This window comes from Schistocerca gregaria, chromosome 4 (genome assembly GCF_023897955.1).
Source record: "Schistocerca gregaria isolate iqSchGreg1 chromosome 4, iqSchGreg1.2, whole genome shotgun sequence".
Taxonomy (NCBI): domain Eukaryota; kingdom Metazoa; phylum Arthropoda; class Insecta; order Orthoptera; family Acrididae; genus Schistocerca; species Schistocerca gregaria.
The window spans coordinates 125627912-125652102 of record NC_064923.1 but is presented as its reverse complement, the minus strand read 5'-3'; the positions used below and the strand labels follow the sequence as shown (position 1 = coordinate 125652102).

Sequence of the window (24191 nt, the reverse complement as noted above, 5' to 3'; positions counted from 1 at the left end):
TCCCTAACCGGATGCGGTGGCGAAGGACAGTTCAGCATAAACCGCGCCTGCCTTGAAAACTGAAGAGGGCGCGGACATACGACGCTGAGCCAGTACCTCGCGTCATAACGCAAGCCTTGCAGACGAATGACGTTCCAGGGCTGGAAACTGTCCCTTACAACCCCGCAGCGGAACGAGTGCCAAGTTTTTAGGAAAATGTAAGCCAAATTCTTGACTCTGAAGAGAACTTTGCGCGACTTTAAAGCTGAAACGTATTTTGCGAGAACTGTCGTACTTAATATTGAAAATAATAGTACCCACACATTTGACTTTACTTGCATGAATTGACTACTAAAAAACAAGATTTTTGTGCCGGTGCAGCAACATACACAGTGTGTTACACATAAAGTGGAACCCCGTTCCTCCCTCCCTCCCTCCCTCCCTCCCTCCCTCACACACACACACACACACACACACACACACACACACATACATTGTCTCTCTCTCTCTCTCTCTCTCACACACACACACACACACACACACACACACTCGCACACACATTGTTGGTAAGGCGGGTACCAGGTTGAGGATTCACTGGGAGAGTCCTTAGAAAATGTAGTCCATCAACAAAGGAGGTGGCTTACAAAACACTCGTTCGACTTATACTTGAGTATTGCTCATCAGTGTGGGATCCGTACCAGATCGGGTTGACGGAGAAGATAGAGAAGATCCAAAGAAGAGCGGCGCGTTTCGTCACAGGGTTATTTGCCAACCGTGATAGCGTTACGGAGATGTTTAGCAAACTCAAGTGGCAGACTCTGCAAGAGAGGCGCTGTGCATCGCGGTGTAGCTTGCTCGCCAGGTTTCGAGCGGGTGCGTTTCTGGATGAGGTATCGAATATATTGCTTCCCGCTACTTATACCTCCCGAGGAGAACACGAATGTAAAACTAGAGAGATTCGAGCGCGCACGGAGGCTTTCAGACAGCCGTTCTTCCCGCGAACCATACGCGACTGGAACAGAAAAGAGAGGTAATGACAGTTGCACGTAAAGTGCCCTCCGCCACACACCGCTGGGTGGCTTGCGGAGTATAAAAAAATTTAAAAAACACTTGTGTGTGTGTGTGTGTGTGTGTGTGTGTGTGTGTGTATTAACTTGACACACAAATGACATGTAGCAGGAGGCAACCGTTAGCACACGACATCCCTTGCATTTGGGGGGTGAAATGAGAAAGTTTGAGAAAGTGATGACATGAAAGCGCCCCTCTAGAACTTTTAGATGAATTTGAACTAACGTGGTACGTATATGACTACTATATGGTAAAATATGCTGATAGCATCAGACATCCCTAGCCCACTCAGAGGCCTTATGTGGGGGTAAAGGAAGTAACAGGCAAAAATAATTCAAAACTAACGATATATATGCCGAAACCACAGTTTTTGGGGTTGTTATGCTTACTGTGGCAGTTTCAACGACATTTAATGGTTCTGGGTAGGGTTGACAGTAGAAAAGCATGATATGACTACACTGGACAGCCAAAGAAACTGGTACAGCAGCCTAATATTGTGTAACGCCCCCGCGAGCACGCAGAAGTGACGCAGTACGACGTGGCATGGTCTCGACTAATGTCTGAAGTAGTGCTGGAGCGAAGTGTCACAATGAATCCTGCAGAACTGCCCATTAGTCCGTAAGAGTACGAGGGGTGGAGACCTCTTCTGAACAGCACTTTGCAAGGTATCCTGATACGATCAATAATGTTCATGTCTGAGGAGTTTGGTGGCCAGCGGAAGTGTTGAAACTGAGAAAAGTGTTCCTGGAGCCACTCTGTAGGAATTCTGGATGTGTGGGGTGTCGCATTGTCCTGCCGGAATTGCCCAAGTCCTTCGGAATGCACAATGGACATGAATGGATGCAGGTGACCAGACATGATGCTTACGTACGTGTCACCCTACGAGTCATATCTAGACGTATCAGGAGTCCCATGTCACTCCAAGTGCACACACACCCTACAGCATTACAGAGCCTTCACCAACTTGACCAGCCCCCTTTTGACATGGATGCTCCATGGATTCATGAGGTTGTTTCCATACCCGTATACGTCCATCCATTCGATACAATTTGAGACGAGATTCGTCCGACCAGGCAACATGTTTCCTGTGATCAACAGTCCAATATTGATGTTGACGGGCCCAGGAAAGGCGTAAAGCTTTGTGTGGTGTAGTTATCAAGGGTACACGAGTGGGCTTTCGGCTCCGGGAGCCCATATCGATTATGTTTCGTTGAATGGTTCGCACGCTGACATTTGCTGATCGGCCAGTTTGCGGAAGCGTTACACTTTGTCATGTTGGACGATTCTCTTCAGTCGTCGTTGGCCTAGTTCTTGTAGGATCTTTTTCAGGCTGCAGTGATGTCATAGTTTTAATGTTTTGCCGGATTCCAGATATTCACCGTACACTCGTGAAATCGCCACTTCGGAGATCCTGTGTCCCATCGTTCTTGCGCCGACTATAACTCCACGGTCAAACTCACTTAAATCTTGATAACCTGCTATTGTAGGACCATTACCCCATCTAACAACTGTGCTAGACACTTGTTGTCTTACATAGGCGTTGCCGACCGCATCGCCGTATTCTGTCTGTTTACATATGTCCGTATTTGAATACGCAGGCCTATGCCAGTTTCTTCAGGGCTTCAGTGTATAAGATTCGGATGAATAAGTAACAAGGCAATATAAAATAATTTTCCATTGCCTCATACTTCAAGCTCACACGGAGAGATTTACGTAGCTGTTTACCTTCCCACATGCTACTGCGAGTAGGGCGGTAGAGAAACAATTTGCAAATGGTTATATGAAACTACGGAACTGTAACGCTTCAGAATGAGTTGAAGATGTAGATGTAGGTCGTGTAAAAGCTGCAGGAAACTGCCGTAGTGACGAAAATGGCCTCTGTTTCACTGTGTCGTTAACGTTTTTTTTTCTCTTCACATACTAAAATAACTCTAATATTTTCCTTCGACAGTAAAACTATTGACTTCTCTCGGTTTTCGATAGCCCGTGGAAAAAGAAAGACACGTATCACGTAATAATGTGACTGTCCTTGAAAATAGCCGAGAAACATGTTAAATTTGTGCTCGAAACTGCCCATACAGGCCAGTTTCACCCACGTTACAGCGCGCCCACACCTTGCTATAGCTCTCAAACTCTTTGTTTTGGTGCAAGCAGAAGATGCAGTTTGTCAAGGCGCAGAGCTTTCAGTCCATAGTCGGATTTCGTAACGTTGTTGGTCCCTCGACTGACGCTCACGTTCAGTCTGTTTTCGAAGTGCTCGTGTATTTCGAGTGTTTTTTGTTGTGTTTTTGTTCACTCGACAGTAACGACAGCACGTTCCAATTCATATAGGATGGAGGAGGCAGGGCACTATTCTTGTCTCCTAGAACTAAGATTCGAAAGATTATGTTCATACAAGATGAGAGGGGAGGACTAGGATGTTTTAAAACCCAATAAAGTGAGGAAACAGGCGAAAATTTGGGTTCTACAAGAGATTCGGTGACAAAACACATTTCCGAAATGCGTTCATCCACATCGACATTACCGACCTTATCGTAGTTGACTTGGAGATCGTCAGCCTTCTGCTTTTCAGTGGAGCTAGTCACCTACAAAAAAAGGTACTTCTGCTATTTCAAAAGCATCCTCAACAGTACACTGCACACAAATGTGTACTGGCGACCAGATATCCTGAATGCAAATGGAATCACAAAGGAGACTGAGGAAACAAGAAAGTGGTAAAGCTGTCATAAACCAAAATGTTGATTTGAGCACTACTGCTACTTGCTAGGTATGGTCACATTTCGTGTGGTAGAACCATGCGATCGTCCAAGTTTCGAAATGGCTTACCCAGGCACTTGCAGGGAGAACTACAGTGTAATGTGGACTGCAAACTATGGTGCATTTTTTAGAACTAACGAATGATTGCCGGAGATAGAAGAAGAGGTAGGTGACAGGAAAAAACTTGAAATGGCAGTGATTTTGCCCCGGAACCACTGAGCCACCGTAACTCCAAAAATGAATCGGAAGACCGTAATGCTTCCCAGTAAACCGGGGTAGCTTACATCAAAACAGTCAGCAAACAACTCGCTCCAAATACTGAGAGTTTGTAGCCGGAGTTCTGACTCGCACTGTACATTCATTAATCGCAAAAGAAATGTAATAAATTGCGACATAACTTTATGCAGTTATTAAGAACTTGCCACAACCGGTTTTGCAGTTTCAGAATCAACAACAATAATCCTTTATTTTGAGACAAGAAAGAAATATCCAACACTTACATACAAATTATTGATTTTTCAGTAAACTGACATTATCTCTGGAGCCGGCCGTGTGACCGAGCGGTTCTAGGCGCTTCAGTCTGGAACGGCACGACCGCTACGGTCGAAGGTTCGAATCCTGCCTCGGGCATGGATGTGTGTGATGTCCTTAGGTTAGTTAGGTTTAAGTAGTTCTAAGTCTAGGGGACTGATGACCTCAGATTTTAACTCCCATAGTGCTCAGGGCCATTTTTTGAACATTATCTCTGCAGATTCACCGTTGCGCGTAACCACATCTTTCATAGTATAGGGAATTGAAAATCATGGCAATTAACAGAAGGATTGAAACATGGCAACACTTGCGTTTATTAAAATATTACCGACTCAAATATAGAACTCGGAGCTGATCTGAATAGGAATAGACGCGAGTCAGTAGGTGGGTAGGTAGAAGGGGGATGATCTTCCTCAGCACTCGACGTAGTCAGTTTTGCATGAGAGCATATGAGGCAGATGCCGGGTCAGTTGCTGCGCCGGACAAATCGTTGTCTGGGCGGCCGTCGGTTGACAGCTCGCAGCGTACATCTGTCTTCTGTGGCACTGAGGCGACTCCCAGGGCGGCCTGGCTCGTTCCTTCTTCTATCCATGCTGACTGAATCTTCACAGGTAGCGCGCTCAGTGAAAGACGCCATCTTCTAGTGCCTGCACTCCCAGCGGTTGGTGCCAGCAGTACTGGCTCGCAGAAGTGATGGTATCGTACTATCTGGAGGCTGAGGTCAGACGGGGACAATCAGTCTAATACTTAAAGGTGTAAGTGATGGAGCACACGGTAAATTTATTTAACATGGAGCGAGAAATGAGAGTGCCACATAGCGATAGTTAACTTTGGAGCAAAAGGAGGGATCTGACTCAAAAGTCCAAAGACTGAGTCGACGATAGGTTGGCATGCCTGCAGAAGGCAAATCACTGTCTCTTCGGATTCCTCAGACCCTGCATTGCTGACTCATTGGCTGAGCGCCGTCTCAGTGTCCCATCTGCTTCTCTAACCAATGCCTGACTATCCGACTGACCTCTGAATGAGCGAATCTTCCCTGGCTGTTCCTGGTTCACAGTTGTGTCACTCGTCTGCATCCATCTGACCTCCAGGTCACTGATTTTTCCGTCGTATCGGCTTTGTCATTGGCAGCGCCCAATTTGCAGTGGCACGTAATGATCGACTGATGCAGCATGATCATGCAATCCAGTCTTCTTGCAGGATTGAAAATTTGCGATCTTGTGGGGGTTGGCGTGTATCTGAGGAACTCCCGCCTCGTTCGAATGCTGTTTCTCCTCGTAACAGTTTGCAGTACTGGGTGCAATGGACCCACCGGATTATTTCAGGTATTTTTCTGCATTCTAGATTGTTATGAAATCATTCACACAAGAACAAGCACGCTTATTTGTACCGGGAATGCCTGTGCCTTATTCAAGTACCTGCAGGTGCTTTTGACTTGGCAGCACTCCTATTGCTTAGCATGAGACTTTACAGGGCACAAGATTTCCTGACTGAGGCAAACATGCCAGTTATGCTGTCCATGTCTCTATTCTGAAAGTCTCACAAACCGATTGTAGCCTAAATGTCCCTCTTGCCCACCGTGCCCGGCGGAAAAGTATTCTCCAAGTATCTTCATTATAATCAGTAGCAGCAGCTGCGCCAGATCTTAGGCCTTTATGCCTGTTCCAGTTCCGTATAGGCCTGGCACCATTTCCTTTGCTAATCTACTGGTTTGTGTTTCCAGGCTGTTTCGTCTTCAAGCACACGCTGAGTGCACTATAAACATGTTCCTGTACTACATTATTTCATTCATGATTGTCTGAACTCTCAGCTCTTCCTTTATGCCTTCACTATCTTTGTGATTCACCAGTGGAAAAATCACTATGTAGGCCTATCACAGAAACTTCATTTCGGCAGCCCCAATTTTTCGCTTGGGAGGATGCTAGGGTACAGCTTTTCAGCTTTCTGCTTCATTCAGGAATAATGGTATTGAAATTACATGATTTAACTTAAATAGAGTCTGTCCATACTTTTTGCCTCAGCGGTAACTGAATTGTTCGAACGAAAAACCAAAATCTGCAAAAGTTTGATGTACGGACCCTGCGTTTTATGGAACATCGTGTGAGAACCGAAATGTATGAACTCCTAGTATTGCTCAGTCGTTTTACTGTCAAGTACAATTTATGCTCTGACTGCGTTTTAACAGCGGAATACCGCTGTTTTGAAAATTTATAAAAGGTTTGTGTGTGTGCCTAAGTAATGAAACAACACTGGGAGAACATAAAGAGAGTGCACATGTGTCCAAGCAGTTTTTCCGCGCGACTTTTTGTTATTGTTGCTGCGCGTGGACGTACCGTTGTTAGCTTGTATTTACGAGGAAATGTGCAAGAGTGGCCTGTAAGACCTTTTTTTAATTTAAGGCGACAATGGAACTGACCTTTAATAGCTGAATGCGATCCAGCAACAGTGCAGTTCGCGGAAGTACAGGCCTGCCGCCCCCATAAAGAAAGGGAAAAAAATGCCATGTATACCAATGATTGCCGTTGTACGCTACAGTGAATCAGGGAGCAAAAGACTGTGACCATATGGCTTCAGTTAGGTACGAGACTACAGAAGGAAACTTCCTAGAGTTGAGCAACGGCCCAATGAGATAAGTGGGTTTGAGAGCTTAACGCCGATTAGCGCTCCTGCAACTCGCTTGCATTAGGCTGAGCAAGGCCGCAGGGGACCTGCCGTTTGCTTTCTCTGCTGCTCGCGGCGCAACACGGAGCAAACGGCTAAAGCAAATTCGGACTTGCCGGGCCTCCAGCAAGCGCGAACATACGTACCAGTCAAGCGTCTTCGTGTTATTTTAACACACATCCAGTGAATAAAAACTATCTTCAACGCTCCCCGCTTCTACGGTCCGGAAATTGAGAACAGTTGAATGAATTAATGACTCCGTCCTAATACTGGCCCTTATTTGAAACAAATTCTAACTTTCTGTCAGAAAGTAAAGACTGTTCGCAAATATCCTGCAATTGTTGACCTATGAACAGTAATTTTCAGAAGTAGAGCGTTTCTATATGTTAAAAACGGTTCCTTTTCTTATATCGTATTTCTGATTGTTCAGATTTAGGAATCTATATACTTTTACGACGTTTTGTTTGGTTCTACACTTTTTCCCTGCAAAGCTATTACGGCAGAATTTGCGCGAGTTTGCTGGAGTAATTTTAATTAATCGGATGTGGGTGGGTGGTTGCGTGGTATGCGGTTTGTGCGGTTAAGTAAGGAAGCGGAAGGAAACTCCTTAAGTAATTCCATTTCAGCATTTCAACTATAGCCGTTTCGTATAACTTATAATGTGGGATGAGTGAAGTCTCATGGTGAAAATTACTAATAGTCGTTATTCAAACAGCAAAGAATTGGAAAGTATCCAAAAAAACAGGAAAAGTTTGTAATTACATTTTCTCCAGATGATGGTGCGGGTGACAAACTTGTTTGCTTGCTAAGGAAACGAAAGAACGGTTTTCGGATCTGATTTTATCAGTTTTAGAGTTGGTTTGGCAAAAACTGAAGCAGTCTGGACTATTCCCGAAAGCGAATGTAAAGGTAACAGTGAGAAGTAAGGATCCAGAATGGTGAAGTATGAGGCATGGCAGTAACCAGGAAAGCCAATTTCTAAATCTATGAAGCTTCCACAAAGGAGAGCACTTGCTGTTAAGTTCAGATCCTAAAAAATGTAGTGTAATGTCGGTGAAATTACGTAACAGATTTGGACAGTCAAAGACGGTCGACAAATGTCTTGATATCTAGTATAACAGCAATGGGAATTATTACACTTCATTCAAAAAAAAAAAAAAATCTACGTTGGTACAGATATTTCTGTAATTAATGTAGCTACTATCGCTATCATTTCAAATACCATAACTTGGAAACTATTAGAGATAGTCTGTTGTAAAATGTTTACCAACTTTTACAGCTTGTTTTCTTTGTTCATTGTTGAAGATCTGACATGGAGTGCACCAAAAAGGCGACAGATCAGGAGAAAGCGGAAAGTGACATCTGGTATGCAGAATCTACACAACATGCGCGAAACACACCCGTGACAGCCCCAAGATTAATGTTTGGTGTTGCCTCATCCACCTTCGCACGGGAAACCCTAACGACAAATATTTATCTTACACGGTATTGCTTTCTTATCCTACAACGCTCAGGCTCCGCCATCGCTGCACACGACCGGCCCATCCAACACGATACACCAGACACGACTGCTCGGTAGCAACTACTTACTCCTACTGCTACACAATTCCTACTGCAATCAATACTGCTCTTTGGTCTCAGATTCTCTTCTAGCTTACATATCGCAGGCAGCGCGTGAGCAATACATAGAAATTACATCAGCTCGAGTGCGCTAGCAACAAATTATTTAATTACAGACCTCTTACACCATTTTTGTGATCTTACGTCAAGGACTCCGTCTGCACAATGTTGGTTGGTTGTTTTGGGGAACGAGACCAGACAGCGTGGTCATCAGTCTCATCGGAGTAGGGAAGAATGGCGAAGGAAGTCGGCCGTGCCCTTTCAGAGGAACCATCCCGGCATTTGCCTGGAGTGATTTAGGGAAATCGCGGAAAACCTAAATCAGGATGGCCGGACGCGGGACTGAACCGTCGTCCTCCCGAATCTACACAATGTAAGTCAATGACACCGCTACCCTTCGTACACTAATCAGTGAAATAATCAGAACTGTTGATGTTACAGTGCTGATTCGTACATGAGCAGAAAACTAAATATCGCCTTGATGTTCCACAAGCAACGAGTGGAATATACATTGAACGTCTGGCATCACAGGAAAAAAAAAATCTTTGAGAGCTGCTAAGCACTTCAGAACAAACCACGGTGCTCCACATCTAACAGTTTAGAAGTTATGATGTTTTGAAATGATAGCTTGACTTGGGACTTCGTGACACCGTGTATAGATGAAGAAATGTGATATCTTTTGATGCTAGAACACCAGTGCAATTTTCTATCAGAAAATGTATGTATAACAATTTACAAGGTTTATTAGAAAAGTCACCACAAATTTTATTATTTACAAACATCAAATTATCCTTGACTATGTAACACCCCACCCGTCACTCATCTGGTTTTGGTGTGTGTTCACCCCAGGTAATTGACTAACAGATCAACAGACAGTGCAAAACTGCCGTAATGTCGGATAAAGCAAAGAAAGTAATAAGGCCCTGTGACTCCTAATTGAACTGCGGTGGCAGTGTTGACATTAATTGGTTCAGAATTGATTCCTTTTAATTAAAAAGGGATGCACATTGATGTTATATTTAGTTATCGAACACCAGATGCAAATGTTGAACATAAAATTAATTAAGAAAGTGACTTGGGATTTCAACTAGTTGATTGAAAACAGATGCAGTCGATTAGCACAGATTTATTTTAACTCACAACCATCAATCATCATATTTCATGACTCTCCTAACAGGCAGTGGTAATAAATTGCGTTTGCGTTGAGTAAAGCACGATAAATCAAAAGTAATTCCTATCGACTGACCCAGGCGTAATGAGAAGTGAGAGAAGAATTGTACAATACATGGCCCATGAAACCCTCGTGGAAACTCTGTCGACGTGGTCCAAAAAATTAATCAGTGGCCAGAACGGGTGCAATATCACCGAATTCAGCGTGGCGGAGCGTTGTCGTTGTGCAGACGTCGGCCGACCTCGTGGTGCTGCAAGGCTGAGCTAGTCTATTCACTTCTAGCTATCTTGCTCAGTACATAGCTGAACGAAAACTTTCTATCTCCAAGCTCAATCGTTCCGTTTGATAAGTCCTAAACTGCAGAGATGCTCACTCTCTCTCTCAGGCAAGCTGATTAAAGAATGCCACGTCCGCACTCTAGGCAAGCTGGGAACGGAAGACGCCTACAGAAACTCAGAGACTTCTCACAGTCTGCTCTTCGCCTCGGTTTCCCCTCCAGCAAAGTCACTTACGCCAATTGCAGTGCAAGATGCGTTAATTATGTGTCGCTTCCTAGCGCTGACCAATGCCTGCTCTGAGAAGTGAAAAAATCCGCACAAAATCTTCCTTCCTCTCAACTTCTGCTGTTTGGCTCCTCCCAGGCCACCCATCAAGGTTAGCGTCTGCAGAAACACCAATTTTTCCGGAATTCTGACTCCCAGGAGAGAACTTCAAATTCCTTGGTCCTACGTTCCCATCGGAGGCTGGCGTATTTCATTCTGTCGCTCTTCACCTGATTTACTTCAGACTCTGCAGACCGTGAATTCAGCGTGAAGTCAGTTCCCTCTGTAGTTTTGGGCAGCTTTCTCGCACGTTTCACTGAAAACGGGATGATGGACATTTATCAACAGGCGTACAGTTCTCCATCTGCTTCCCAGTACACCAGCATGGGATCAACCACCCACTCACTGTCACTCATCTTAAGGCGGTTGGAGGCCGCGCCCCATTGCTGCTTTCTCAGAGCTTGAGCCACCCTAAGCTGTCTATTGTTGCTTTCCTTAGCCGCTCTCCCGGCGGCCATGGCCAATTATGAGTACTTCCCTGGAATAAACTAGCCTCCAGTAAATCGACGCCTTTCCACAAATTTTCATGTCATGTGAATTACTTTAAAACCATCACCTGACCTTAATTATTTCAATACGTCCATACCATACCCTCTACAAGATGCATTGTGCCTTGTCAGTCATTTTTTTCAGCCCTACTGTTCGCTCAACGTGAGTTAGGTGATCTTTAATGACTTCATGTAAGGGGCATAGTTCTTGCCATCTTACAACTAAAACAGTTCCCTTTGGCAGTTCCATAGTAACATACGCGGTGCTTCCATCTTCGTAGCAGCAATGGAGGGCTCTTGATGGAATACCTCTCGTCAGTTGACAGATGCTAGATATTATCTAAAGTTTTAAAGTGACGATTTCGTATGTGGCTCTTGAGATTGGGGAGTAACAAATAAGTCACAGGGTGTGAGATATGGCATATGAGTCTGAGAAACAATAAGAACGTATTTCTTTGCCAAAAATTCCCTTATGGAGATGCCATATTATGACAGGAAGCATTGTCTGGTCAAACATATGTCGATATTTTCCCGAGTCTTTCAAAGACCACCCGATAAAAAGTTTGACTGAAATTTGGTCCTGGAGATACAAATTCTTTGTAGACACTAGCTCCAATGTCAAATATCAAATGAGCATTGATCTGATTTTGGATTTGCTGATTCTCGCTTTTTGAGAGAGGGAGAGTTTGCAGTATGCCCCTTCGACTCTGGCGCAATGTCTCAGGACAGTACTCGAAAATTCGTCGTTAGTTATCTGTGATCATACGACTGAAGGATTCTCGCGCCCTCTGAAGGCTGACTTGTAGCTCAGGGCACACATCCTCGAGATTGCAACAATGATTAGAACAGGTAATTTACTTACGCTCTGTGTAACATAGCCTCAGAGCTTATTACCTGCCCGAGTTACCATCTCCGACGATTAGAGCTCAAAGCATCGACGGCTTTCAGGAAATCACGATAGACTACATGCGACATATATAATAAACTGACCTGCCTCTCTAGCGAAGGACGCTAACTCACGCCTGTGCGGCGGCGATAGAGTTGGGACTAGGCCGGTTTGAATCCTGGTGATGGAAAATTGTCATTATCAGTATTTGACCGGCATCTGGAGTGGTGGCGTAAAATTAATGAAAAGGTCTATGTCCAAATGTTCTACATTAAATTCCAAACCTCTGCACAAAGTCTCAAGTAGTATGGGCATGTGAAACTGTTGATGGAGACTCTCTTACTGGATGGGGACGTTAAGGTTGGCGACCTCCTTGGTGCTATTCGAGAGCAGTAGGTTATAAGCCGGTACCAGGTTTCACCCTCTCCTTTCCCGTACTGATAACAACATAAACCTACCACTGCACTGTAGAAGCACACGATACGACACAGATACATACTTGACTTTTCATAACGGATCCGAGGATAGTACTGGTAAATCATTTCCGTCCGGACCTTGCTACGAGCGCGATGCGGGATTCTGCACCTGCTCTCCTGCGCTCATTCCCTGAGTACGGGATTACTGTGACTTTTGATCTAACACATTATTGATTATATGGTGTCACCAACAATTTGTGAGAACATGACCACGCGTGTCGGTTATAGCTAAACGAACTCTCTGGCAAATCATTTATGAGAAACCGTTTTGTGCTTGCACGTAGATAAAGGACCCGCTAATTTTTACGGCACTTAAATTCGATCACTTGCATCACTTAGAGGCGCGAGCTCACTAGACTGGTTAATGAAGTAAATTGCAGATTCTCACGGTCCCTCCTCCTCCTCCACTCTATCACATCAAAAGGTACAAAAAAATTCCTGTGGATGGAAATTTTCTTGTACTTTAAGTCAATGTGTTGACAGTACTTGAAATTTGACCTCCTGGCGGAAAACATTGGCCAACCATTCTTCACCATGCAGTTTAAAGAACTTGTGTTATACCTTGTCACTGCTAATTCATTTCGCACGGCAAATATTTAAAAAAAAGCTATCAAAAGAACCCCATAACTTCCGAGTCCATTGCTTTGCGGTGTAGCCGTCACTTGGTGGAAATATCGTAAATACATACAAATCACGACTTCTAAAATCAACGAGCCACCAGAAAGTTTTGAATATATAACAGAATTGCCAAAGAAGGTAACAGTTGTTTCGGACTGGTGTCACGCAAACTGAAAGTTTAGTAGCTCTACAGATACGCGCCAACACTTTTCCAATTTACGACGCACACAAGTGCTGGGAAGCTGCCACTACGTTCACTATCTCGTACTTTCGCAGAAAGTTTTAGATAAGTGTGACTCTTGTACTTCAAAGGGATGTCAGAATAGCTACGATGTCGTTAGCGAAAACTGTCCAGTACAACAACCAAAAGAATCTGCCAGGTAGTGGAGCCACACAGTAAACTCAGCAAAACGAACTGCTTAATATATTGCAGCAGAGTGAAGTAGCTTGGCCGTGGCTAGCGCAGCGCCCACATGGCGAAAGGCGCCGTCCATCTCACATCACGTGACCTGGGCGTTCATCCAAGAAAACGAGAGAGGTGGAAATGTTATTAGAACCAGGAAAACGGCCTAACAATTCACTATCCTAAGGACCAGTTACGAGTACTTTGCTTCCAGTAACGCGCCAACACTTTTCGAATTTACGACTCACACAAGTGCTGGGAAGCTGCCACTACGTTCACAATCACGTACTTTCGCAGAAGGTGTTAGAAAAGTATGACTCTTGAACTTCAAAGGGATGTGGGAATAGCCAAGACGTCGTTAGCGAAAACTGTCCAGTACAACAACCAAAATAATCCGCCAGGTAAAGGAGCCATACAATAAACTCAGCAAAACAAACTGCTTAATAGATTGCAGCAGAGTAAAGTAGCTTGGCCGTGGCTAGCGCAGCGCCCACATAGCGAAAGGCGCCGTCCATCTCATATCACGTGACCTGGACCTTCATCCAAGCATACGAGAGAGATGAAGATGTTATGAGAACCATGAATAGGGCCTAACAATCCACTATCCTAAGGACCAATTACGAGTACTTTGCTTCCAGTAATAGGTAAAATGTTTGAACTACATTGTCCATTCACATTAATGTGATCACCCACTACGTGAAATAACTAATCACCAACGGTAGGTGGCAGCACTAGCAGTGCAAAGAGCGTGTCGGGGGATGCGGGAAACAGTGCGGTCGTTGTCGTAATGAGGAAACGTAGCTATCTCTCTGGCGTCAAAAGGGCATGATCATTGTTCTTCAGGCCAAGGACGGAAGCATTAACAATACAGCCAAGTTTGTTCTACTTTCTCTATCCGCGTGCCGCCTTGGTTAAAGTATACTGTGTACGGCAAAATAGCACTATTAAAAATCGGCGCCGAGGTAATTGTTGTGTATCTCGGGGCATACATGACTAGGATGAACGACGGCTTTCACTTACACTATGTGATCAAAAGTATCCGGACATCCTCAAGAACACGCGTTTTTCATATTAGGTGCATTGTGCTGCCACCTACTGCCAGGTACGCCACACCAGCAACCTCACTAGTTATTAGACATCGTGAGAGAGCAGAATGGGGCGCTCCGTGGAACTCACGGACTTCCAACGTGGTCAGGTGATTGAGTGTCACTTGTGTCATACGTCTGTATGCGAGATTTCCATACTCCTAAACATCCCTAGGTCCACTGTTTCCGATGTGATAGTGAAGTGGAAACGTGAAGGGACACGTTCAGCACAAAAGCATACAGGCCGACCTCATCTGTTGACTGACTGACACCGCCGATAGTTGAAGAGGGTCGTAATGTGTAACAGGTAGACATTTACTCAGACTATCACACAGAAATTACAAACTGAAATAGGATCCACTGCAGGTACTATGACAGTTACGCGGGAGGTGAGAAAACTTGGATTTCATGGTCGACCGGCTGCTCATAAGCCACACATAAGGGCCGGTAAATGCCGAACGACTGCTCGCTTGATGTAAGGAGCCTAAACATTGGACGACTGAACAGTGAAAAAAACGTTGTGTGGATTGACGAATCACGGTACACAATGTGGCGATCCGATGGGAGGGTATGGGTATGGCGAATGCCCGGTGAACTTCATCTGCCAGCGTGTGTAGTGCCAAGGGTAAAACTTGGAAGCGGTGCTGTTTTGGTGTGATCGTGTTTTTCACTTATCGGGCTTGCACCCCTTGTTGTTTTGCGTGGCACTATCACAGCACAGGCCCATACTGATGTTTTAAACACCTTCTTGCTTTCCACCATGAAGAGAAATTCGGGGATGGCGATTGCATCTTTCAACACGATCGAGTACCTGTTCTTAATGCACGGCCTGTGGCGGACTAGTTACACTACAAAAACATCCCTGTAATGGACTGGCCTGCACAAGGTCCTGAGCTGAATCCTACAGAACACGTTTGGGATGTTTTGGAACGCCGACTTCGTGCCAGGCCTCACCGACCGACATCGATACCTCTGCTCAGTGCAGCACTCCGTGAAGAATGGGCTGCCATTCTCCAAGAAGCCTTCCAGCGCCAGATTGCAAGTATGCCCGTGAGAATGGAAGCTGCCATCAAGGCTAAGGGTGGGCCAACACCATACTGAATTCCAGCATTACCGGTGGGGGCGCCACGAACTTTTAAGTCATTTTCATCTAGGTGTCCGGATACTTTTGACCACATAGTTACGCACGGGCGAATAGAAGTGCAACTGCTGAACAACTTACCGCCCAGATGAACCAACGGGCTACCAGGAGTGGCTCCTTAAAGGCCGTTCAGCGAATGACGCTGCTTCGCAGTAGGCGCCCAGTTCATGAACTCATGATGACAGCAGTTCATCAGCGACGAAGGGTGGGCTTCATACGTCATTATCGCAAATGGACATCCACTGAGAGGCAACAGATAGCCTTTTCACATGCATCACGTTTGATGCTCCATGGGAAAGGTGGAAACCAACATCTAACATTCGTCTCCCCAAAGGAGGGGCGTTACGGTCTTGGGAATGTTTTCGTTGCATTCACTGGGCGATCTCGTCATTCTGGAAGGTACAGTGGATCAACCCAAGTATGAAGCTACCCTTGGGAGCCATATCCCCCCCCCCCCCCTACATGCAGCTTGTTTTCTTCGGCATGGTAGTATCTACCAGCAGGACAATGTAACGTGTCACATGGATCGCAGTGTACGAGCGTGATTCGGAGACCATCAGGATGCGTTTACCGTACTCCGCTGACCACCAAACTCCCCGCACTAAAGCCCAAACGAGAATCTGTGGGACGACCTTGGTCGAGATGTTCGCACGATCAATCCTCAACTGACAAACCTAGTGCAGCTGGCCAAGGTGCTGGAGTCGGTATGGCTCAACATCTCTGTCGGTAGCTTCCAGAACTTCATTGATTCTCTTCCTGCACGTCTTGCGCTGCAAAAGATTAATATTCAGGCTTTTGACAGGTGGTCCCATTAATGTGGCTGACATCACAAGGCTTACCCGAAATATGCAGCAAAAAACGAGCTCATACCTAAGATACAGGCAAGGTTCAGGAAAGAGCATGCCGCAATACATCCCGATCTGTGTCGCTGCAGCAACATAACAGAGGGACTAAACCTGTGCAACGTCACCTCGACTCAAACGCTGCACGTAGAGACAGTGTACTATAAAGTATGCGACGTCGGCCTATATTACAAACTACTTAAAATAGGCTTGCCACAAGACATAATACATCTACTTGCAAGCATTACAGATCAAAGCCCTACGGGAGTATATATCAGCGATATAGCTAACACTTGGTTTAAGAATCATGAAAGAAGGTTGTATACGTGGAAGAACCCTGGAGATACTAAAAGGTATCAGATAGATTATATAATGGTCAGACAGAGATTTAGGAACCAGGTTTTAAGTTGTAAGACATTTCCAGGGGCAGATGTGGACTCTGACCACAATCTATTGGTTATGACCTGTAGATTAAAACTGAAGAAACTGCAAAAATGTGGGAAATTAAGGAGATGGGACCTGGATAAACTGAAAGAACCAGAGGTTGTACAGAGTTTCAGAGAGAGCATAAGGGAACAATTGACAGGAATAGGGGAAAGAAATACAGTAGAAGAAGAATGGGTAGCTCTGAGGGATATAGTAGTGAAGGCAGCAGAGGATAAAGTAGGTACAAAGACGAGGGCTGCTAGAAATCCTTGGGTAACAGAAGAAATATTGAATTTAATTGATGAAAGGAGAAAATATAAAAATGCAGTAAATGAAGCAGGCAAAAAGGAATACAAACGTCTCAAAAATGAGATCGACAGGAAGTGCAAAATGGCTAAACAGGGATGGCTAGAGGACAAATGTAAGGATGTAGAAGCTTATCTCACTAGGGGTAAGATAGATACTGCCTACAGGAAAATTAAAGAGACCTTTGGAGAGAAGAGAACCACGTATATGAATATCAAGAGCTCAGATGGCAACCCAGTTCTAAGCAAAGAAGGGAAGGCAGAAAGGTGGAAGGAGTATATAGAAGGTTTATACAAGGGCGATGTACTTGAGGACAATATTATGGAAATGGAAGAGGATGTAGATGAAGACGAAATGGGAGATACGATACTGCGTGAAGAGTTTGACAGAGCACTGAAAGACCTGAGTCGAAACAAGGCCCCCGGAGTAGACAACATTCCATTAGAACTACTGACCGCTTTTGGAGAGCCAGTCATGACAATACCAGCTGGTGAGCAAAATGTATGAGACAGGCGAAATACCCTCAGACTTCAAGAAGAATATAATAATTCCAATCCCAAAGAAAGCAGGTGCTGACAGATGTGAAAATTACCGAACTATCAGTTTAATAAGTCACAGCTGCAAAATACTAACACGAATTCCTTACAGACGAATGGAAAAACTGGTAGATGCAGACCTCGGGGAAGATCAGTTTGGATTCCGTCGAAATGTTGGAACACGTGAGGCAATACTGAACTTACGACTTATCTTAGAAGAAAGATTAAGAAAAGGCAAACCTACGTTTCTAGCATTTGTAGACTTAGAGAAAGCTTTTGACAATGTTGACTGGAATACTCTTTTTCAAATTCTAAAGGTGGCAGGGGTAAAATACAGGGAGCGAAAGGCTATTTATAATTTGTACAGAAACCAGATGGCAGTAATAAGAGTCGAGGGGCATGAAAGGGAAGCAGTGGTTGGGAAAGGAGTGAGACAGGGTTGTAGCCTCTCCCCGATGTTATTCAATCTGTATATTGAGCAAGCAGTAAAGGAAACAAAAGAAAAATTTGGAGTAGGTATTAAAATTCATGGAGACGAAGTAAAAACTTTGAGGTTCACCGATGACATTGTAATTCTGTCAGAGACGGCAAAGGACTTGGAAGAGCAGTTGAACGGAATGGACAGTGTCTTGAAAGGAGGATATAAGATGAACATTAACAAAAGCAAAACGAGGATAATGGAATGTAGTCAAATTAAATCGGGTGATGCTGAGGGAATTAGATTAGGAAATGAGACACTTAAAGTAGTAAAGGAGTTTTGCTATTTAGGAAGTAAAATAACTGATGATGGTCGAAGTAGAGAGGATATAAAATGTAGACTGGCAATGGCAAGGAAAGCGTTTCTGAAGAAGAGAAATTTGTTAACATCGAATATAGATTTATGTATCAGGAAGTCGTTTCTGAAAGTATTTGTTTGGAGTGTAGCCATGTATGGAAGTGAAACATGGACGATAACTAGTTTGGGCAAGAAGAGAATAGAAGCTTTCGAAATGTGGTGCTACAGAAGAATACTGAAGATAAGGTGGATAGATCACGTAACTAATGAGGAGGTATTGAATAGGATTGGGGAGAAGAGAAGTTTGTGGCACAACTTGACTAGAAGAAGGGATCGGTTGGTAGGACATGTTTTGAGGCATCAAGGGATCACAAATTTAGCATTGGAGGGCAGTGTGGAGGGTAAAAATCGTAGAGGGAGACCGAGAGATGAGTACACTAAGCAGGTTCAGAAGGATGTAGGTTGCAGTAGGTACTGGGAGATGAAGAAGCTTGCACAGGATAGAGTAGCATGGAGAGCTGCATCAAACCAGTCTCAGGACTGAATACAACAACAACAACACAAGACGTCTGGCATCTTTCATCCGGAAGCAGGCGTGACACGAAGTGCGACACAGTCACCATTTCTGTACATACACTATACTGCAGACATGCTACGGTCGCAGGTTCGAATCCTGCCTTTGGCATGGATGTGAGTGATGTCCTTAGGTTAATTAGGTTTAAGTAGTTCCAAGTTCTAGGGGACTGATGACCACAGCAGTTGAGTCCCATAGTGCTCAGAGCCATTTGAACCATTTTTTTGCAGACATTTTGCAGCGTGGAACGACGGACTGGCGCTGTATAACGATGGCGTGGCCTACGGTGCCACGACCGAAAGTAAATACGCTAGTGCAGCTGAATTTCCAGTCCACCAGGCAATTAGAACCGTCGCTACAGAAATGGAAAATAGACTCATATGCTTTCAAGGGCCACCACAGAAACAGGGCACAAGACAGGACCCAAGCAACATCGCTATTGTCTATGCGAACAATAAAACTCGCCGAAAGAAATGGTGAAATATCTATGTATAACGTCAGATACAGTCCTCACATGAAGGCAAATCAACAGCAACAGTAGATATAGTGAGATGGAGAATGGGACTGAACGAACTCACAAGGGCAGGGCCAACGGCGCGAACGTAATTACGTTGCTAAACACATATCAAGCTTTCATTAGGCTTAAACCTTGTGTCCCCAGTCCAAATGGCTCAGAAAAATCACACCCAAATGATGGTCGCAACTGAGAAATGAATCGTATGAATTAAACTGAAAGCAGGACACAGAACGAACATAAGAAGGTTATACCAACTAGAAAACATTGAAGCTCAAGATTAATAAAATTAACAACGAAGACAAATATAAAAAGTTTATTAAAAAACTAAAAACCCGCCTCGATTGCGAAAAAAGCACCTAGTGTTAACCCAGGTTTCGGCGTAGATAACTACACCTCCTTCAGAACAACAATAAAACCCACAAGTGCCTAAGAAGACCTTTGTCAATGATTAAAAGAACACCATAACTATACATTTATAAACAAAAAGAAAAGTTTATGGCGGATCATGGCCCATCGAACATAGGCCGGTGTGAGGTGGAGCGTACACTATTAAGTTAAATAGTGGTTTTGACTTTGTACATAAGTACTGTTTGTGTTTTCCTTTTCTTTTTGTTCATAAATGTATAGCTATGGTGTTCTTTTAATCATTGACAAAGGTCTTCTTAGGAACTTGTGGGTTTTATTGTTGTTCTGAAGAAGGTGTAGTTATCTACGCCGAAATCTGGGTTAACACTAGGTGCTTTTTTCGCAGTCGAGGCGGCTTTTTAGTTTTTTAATATATTAACCAACGATTGCTGACGCGCTGCGGTGTTGAAGGTTCTTAAATACAAAAAGAATAAATCAGGCAACGACATCACAAAAGAAATCAACAAGCACTTCCACTTCAGAAACTTCCCAGTCTACATACACCCCCTACTAAACCTAATAATAACAACAGCCACCAACACAAAGTAACCCAGACTTCGAAGAAATGAGAGACATACACAAAAACACACAACTTCCGGAGAAGGGACGGGAGAGGAATAATAGAACAATGGAAAAAAAATAAAGACCAACTCAACCAAGAATACAAAACTAGCCAACCCTTGGTGTGATTTTAGGGAGGTTTGCACCCAACAGTAAGGCGAATGCCAGGCTTGAGAAATCCCTCCCAGTAGAAGCAGAAACAGAAGATCAAAATCAACAAATGAAACTAAGATTACAGAACGAACAGTCCCCACCACAACGAAAAACAGAAAGAGCCGCAGCAGCAAAGTATAAGATTGCGTACCTGTCCTTCCACTTCCAGGGAAAAAAAAGATGCTCGGCAGGCATCGTGCAAACCGCTGTTGGCACGACTCGATTCCAGTATGGTTGTTCTGGCGGTCAGCGTGTTCACATCCTCATCGTTGGACGTGGAAGATACGTAAGAAGACAATCATCACTACTTCACATTTCTGTTTTGGACACCGCAAGTAAATACTCAGATGTCTCACTGCTGTCATTTCACACCTGTGTAAGTGGCTGCTGATGCTCATGTTAAGTGTGGCACCTTGATTCATAGAAAGCTTGATAATCGGACATCACTCCGTCGGACACATTCGATAATCCGGCATCGCTTCATATACACTGAATATTTCGGACATGTTCGGAGGAATTCGTTTGCGTTCGGCAGTGGTCAACACAATTTCGAGTCGTGTGGCCCCAACTACTGTTTCAGTCATCTATCAGACACCTTTTGTCATGCACCAGTTGCCTGCAGCGATTAAAACGTGGTGTTTTAAATTGTAATCACGATTAGTGGTGTTTTATGTTGCAATTACAATAGTGCTGATTATTTTTGTGGGAGTGTGCCAAGCACATTCCAAATCACGATGGAAGTGAACGGTAAACATGTTACGCTTGCGGCGATACAACGAAAGTGGTTCAAATGGCTCTGAGCACTATGGGACTCAACTGCTGTGGTCATTAGTCCCCTAGAACTTAGAACTACTTAAACCTAACTAACCTAAGGACATCACACACATCCATGCCCGAGGCAGGATTCGAACCTGCGACCGTAGCAGTCGCACGGTTCCGGACTGCGCGCCTAGAACCGCGAGACCACCGCGGCCGGCTACAACGAAAGCTTGACATCAGTAATCGGACTGAGGAAGGTGAAGTTAGTCCTTCAGCAGTTTATACTACAAAAAAAAATTGTTGGCTTCGAAAGTCTGCCTCACAGGCGGTTGCAATAAAAGACAATGAATCACGAAAAACTTTGAAACAGCCCAAACTAGACCAGCTGTAAGAAATTTTGTACAAGCGGTTCTGTGCCAAGAGGTCTATAGGAAAACCTGTTTAACTGGGCCTATGATTATGGAAAAAGCTCAACAGTTCCATGATAATTTGGGGTTATCAGAAACTGAATATGTATTTTCTTACGGTTTGTTATATCGAATCTAAGCTAGTGATGGAACTCCGCAGCTTGACGTAGGTGGGAAGTTACGACTGGCAGATCAAAACACACCTATAGAATACAAAGAAATTTTCTACAATTTTGTTAAACATCATAACTTAACTGATAGTCAAATCTACAATACCGATGAAACCACTCTGCTTTGGCGTTGTTTGCCTAGTTCAGCTTCGGCACGTAAAGATGGAAAGTGCGAAGAAACAGAAAAGAAAAAAAACCAGAACAAGTGTTTGTTGACTGTGCAAGTGCTTCAGGTGAACACATGTTGTCTCCCTGTGTTATTAGTAACTTCAAAAATCCGAGAGATTTTAAAGGCGTTTTAAATATTCCTGTAATTTATGGAGTTGATCCAATGAATGAATGACATCAGAATAGTTTAATGGCTGGTTTTTTCCATAATTTCGTAACTTTTGTGGGAGAAATTAAAAAAAAAAAACTTAGTTTGCTGGAAGAGAGCAGTGTTGTCCTGTTACTAGATAGCTGTACAGCCTAACCTCTAGAGTCTGAACTGATCTCCGGGAATAAATTTGCCACTTATCTCCCAGCACCTGTTAATTCCCTGATTCAGTCAGTGGATCAGGGAGTAAATCAAAATTTCAAATGTTTTCACATAGCTTATTTACTTCAAGAGCGTATCAATTCATACTTTCAGAGTTTGATTTAAAAACAAATTACAAATGCTTTATTTGGAATCGCTTTGGTGTGGAATAAAGTTAAGCCCGTTACTTTTCCGATGTTTCGGCGAAACTCCGGCCAAAAGAGTACGAAGAAGAAACAGACTACTATTCTAGACGAAACTGATGCTATTGTTAAACTGTTAGATGTTGCTCAAAATGAAATAAGAAATTTGCCGCGAAAGCAAGTTTTGGACTGGATAGACACTGACAATAAAAAACCTGCAGTCGAAGAAATATCAGATGATCTGAAAGCAGAAAGTGTGATAGGGCCACAAATACCAGATATCGGGCTGACGCGACAGACTAAACACCTCAAACTTCTTTAACTGAAGCAGTTGTCGCTTCCGATACTTTTATAAGATCTAGTGAAATTAGTACAACACTGCAGAAATTGTAAACTTAATCGCTATACATAACGAGTGTTTGAAGAAAAACACACAGAAAACAAAAGTATATAGGTATTTTTTCAAGTGAATACAATGTAGAAATACTATGTGTGCTATTGTACAAAACATACATAGTACTGTACTACAGCATAATATTGTATTGTCCTGAACTTAACATACAATATTAAAATTACATTACAGGCTGTATACTTTTTCATTAGTTCTCTAAAATGTTGTTTTATACAGTACTATACATTTTTCATCACTTTAACGGCAGCAGAGAAAGAACGATACACAATCAAAAAGATGTCGCTGGCCGCCCAAAGCTTACCTTCCGTCTCACACTTCGTCCACTGCTGCTTTTAGATGAGGTTCAGTAATCGAACGTTTTCGGTAGTCCGGCACCGTCAAGATCGCTAAGGTACCGGATTAGCACGTTGTTACTGTACTTTGAGTATCAAGTTAAACCACGAATGACTGTCTTTGGACTATTTGTCGACCGTTAGTTAAGTATAGCAACGAGCCGTAACGCCCACGTCTCCGTTGGTGAGGAAAGCTACAGTTGCCGTGACCTGTTTCGTAGTCGCTGCTATTGTTCCGAGCCGCGGCCGTGAAGCTGAGGACGCAATACAGCAAGTGTTTTTTGCCGCCACGGGGCACCCTGGTACCAGTTTGCCAGCGGATTACCCGGCATTAAAAGAGAAGCTTTGTCAAAGAGCGCACATGGGCGAGACACCAACTAGTACTGCTCCGGAGATTCTGTTGGGTAAATAATAAGCAGGTGCGTCCTACAAAGTCGCCTGTCACAAGGTTAATTAACTCATCAGCTCGAAGCTTGGTTTCAACAAGACGACGATACTCTAAATGTAGGCCTATTGCAGGAATAATGCGTCCGTTCGAGAACTATCACTTGAAAATACTGAAGGGGGAAAACAGGCTTACCCGTGGGAACGTACCCACGATGTGATCAACAAATGCTTCATTGTCAACAAGGTATCGACTTCCAAACTTAGTACGTTTTAGGTAACCACCGAGTCACCCCATACGTCGAGTCTGGCTTGACGTAGAGAACACTTCCATACCCTGTTGACGTTGTAACCGTGTGAGTGAACCTTACGTTGCCTATGCAGAATCTCCTTTCACAAAACGCGGAAATCTCCTTTCAATGCCATTCTTTTTTAAATTTCAAATCCGCTGTGAAAGGTTCCTAAATCCCATAGCAGTATCGAGAA

The 24191-nt window shown here is 43.9% G+C and overlaps 1 protein-coding gene across 1 annotated transcript in view; it reads right to left on the bottom strand.

Moving 5' to 3' along the window:
• LOC126266957 (uncharacterized) overlaps positions 1 to 24191 on the bottom strand; it is a 1160365-nt gene that overhangs the window by 1087592 nt on the left and 48582 nt on the right. The window lies entirely within an intron of this gene.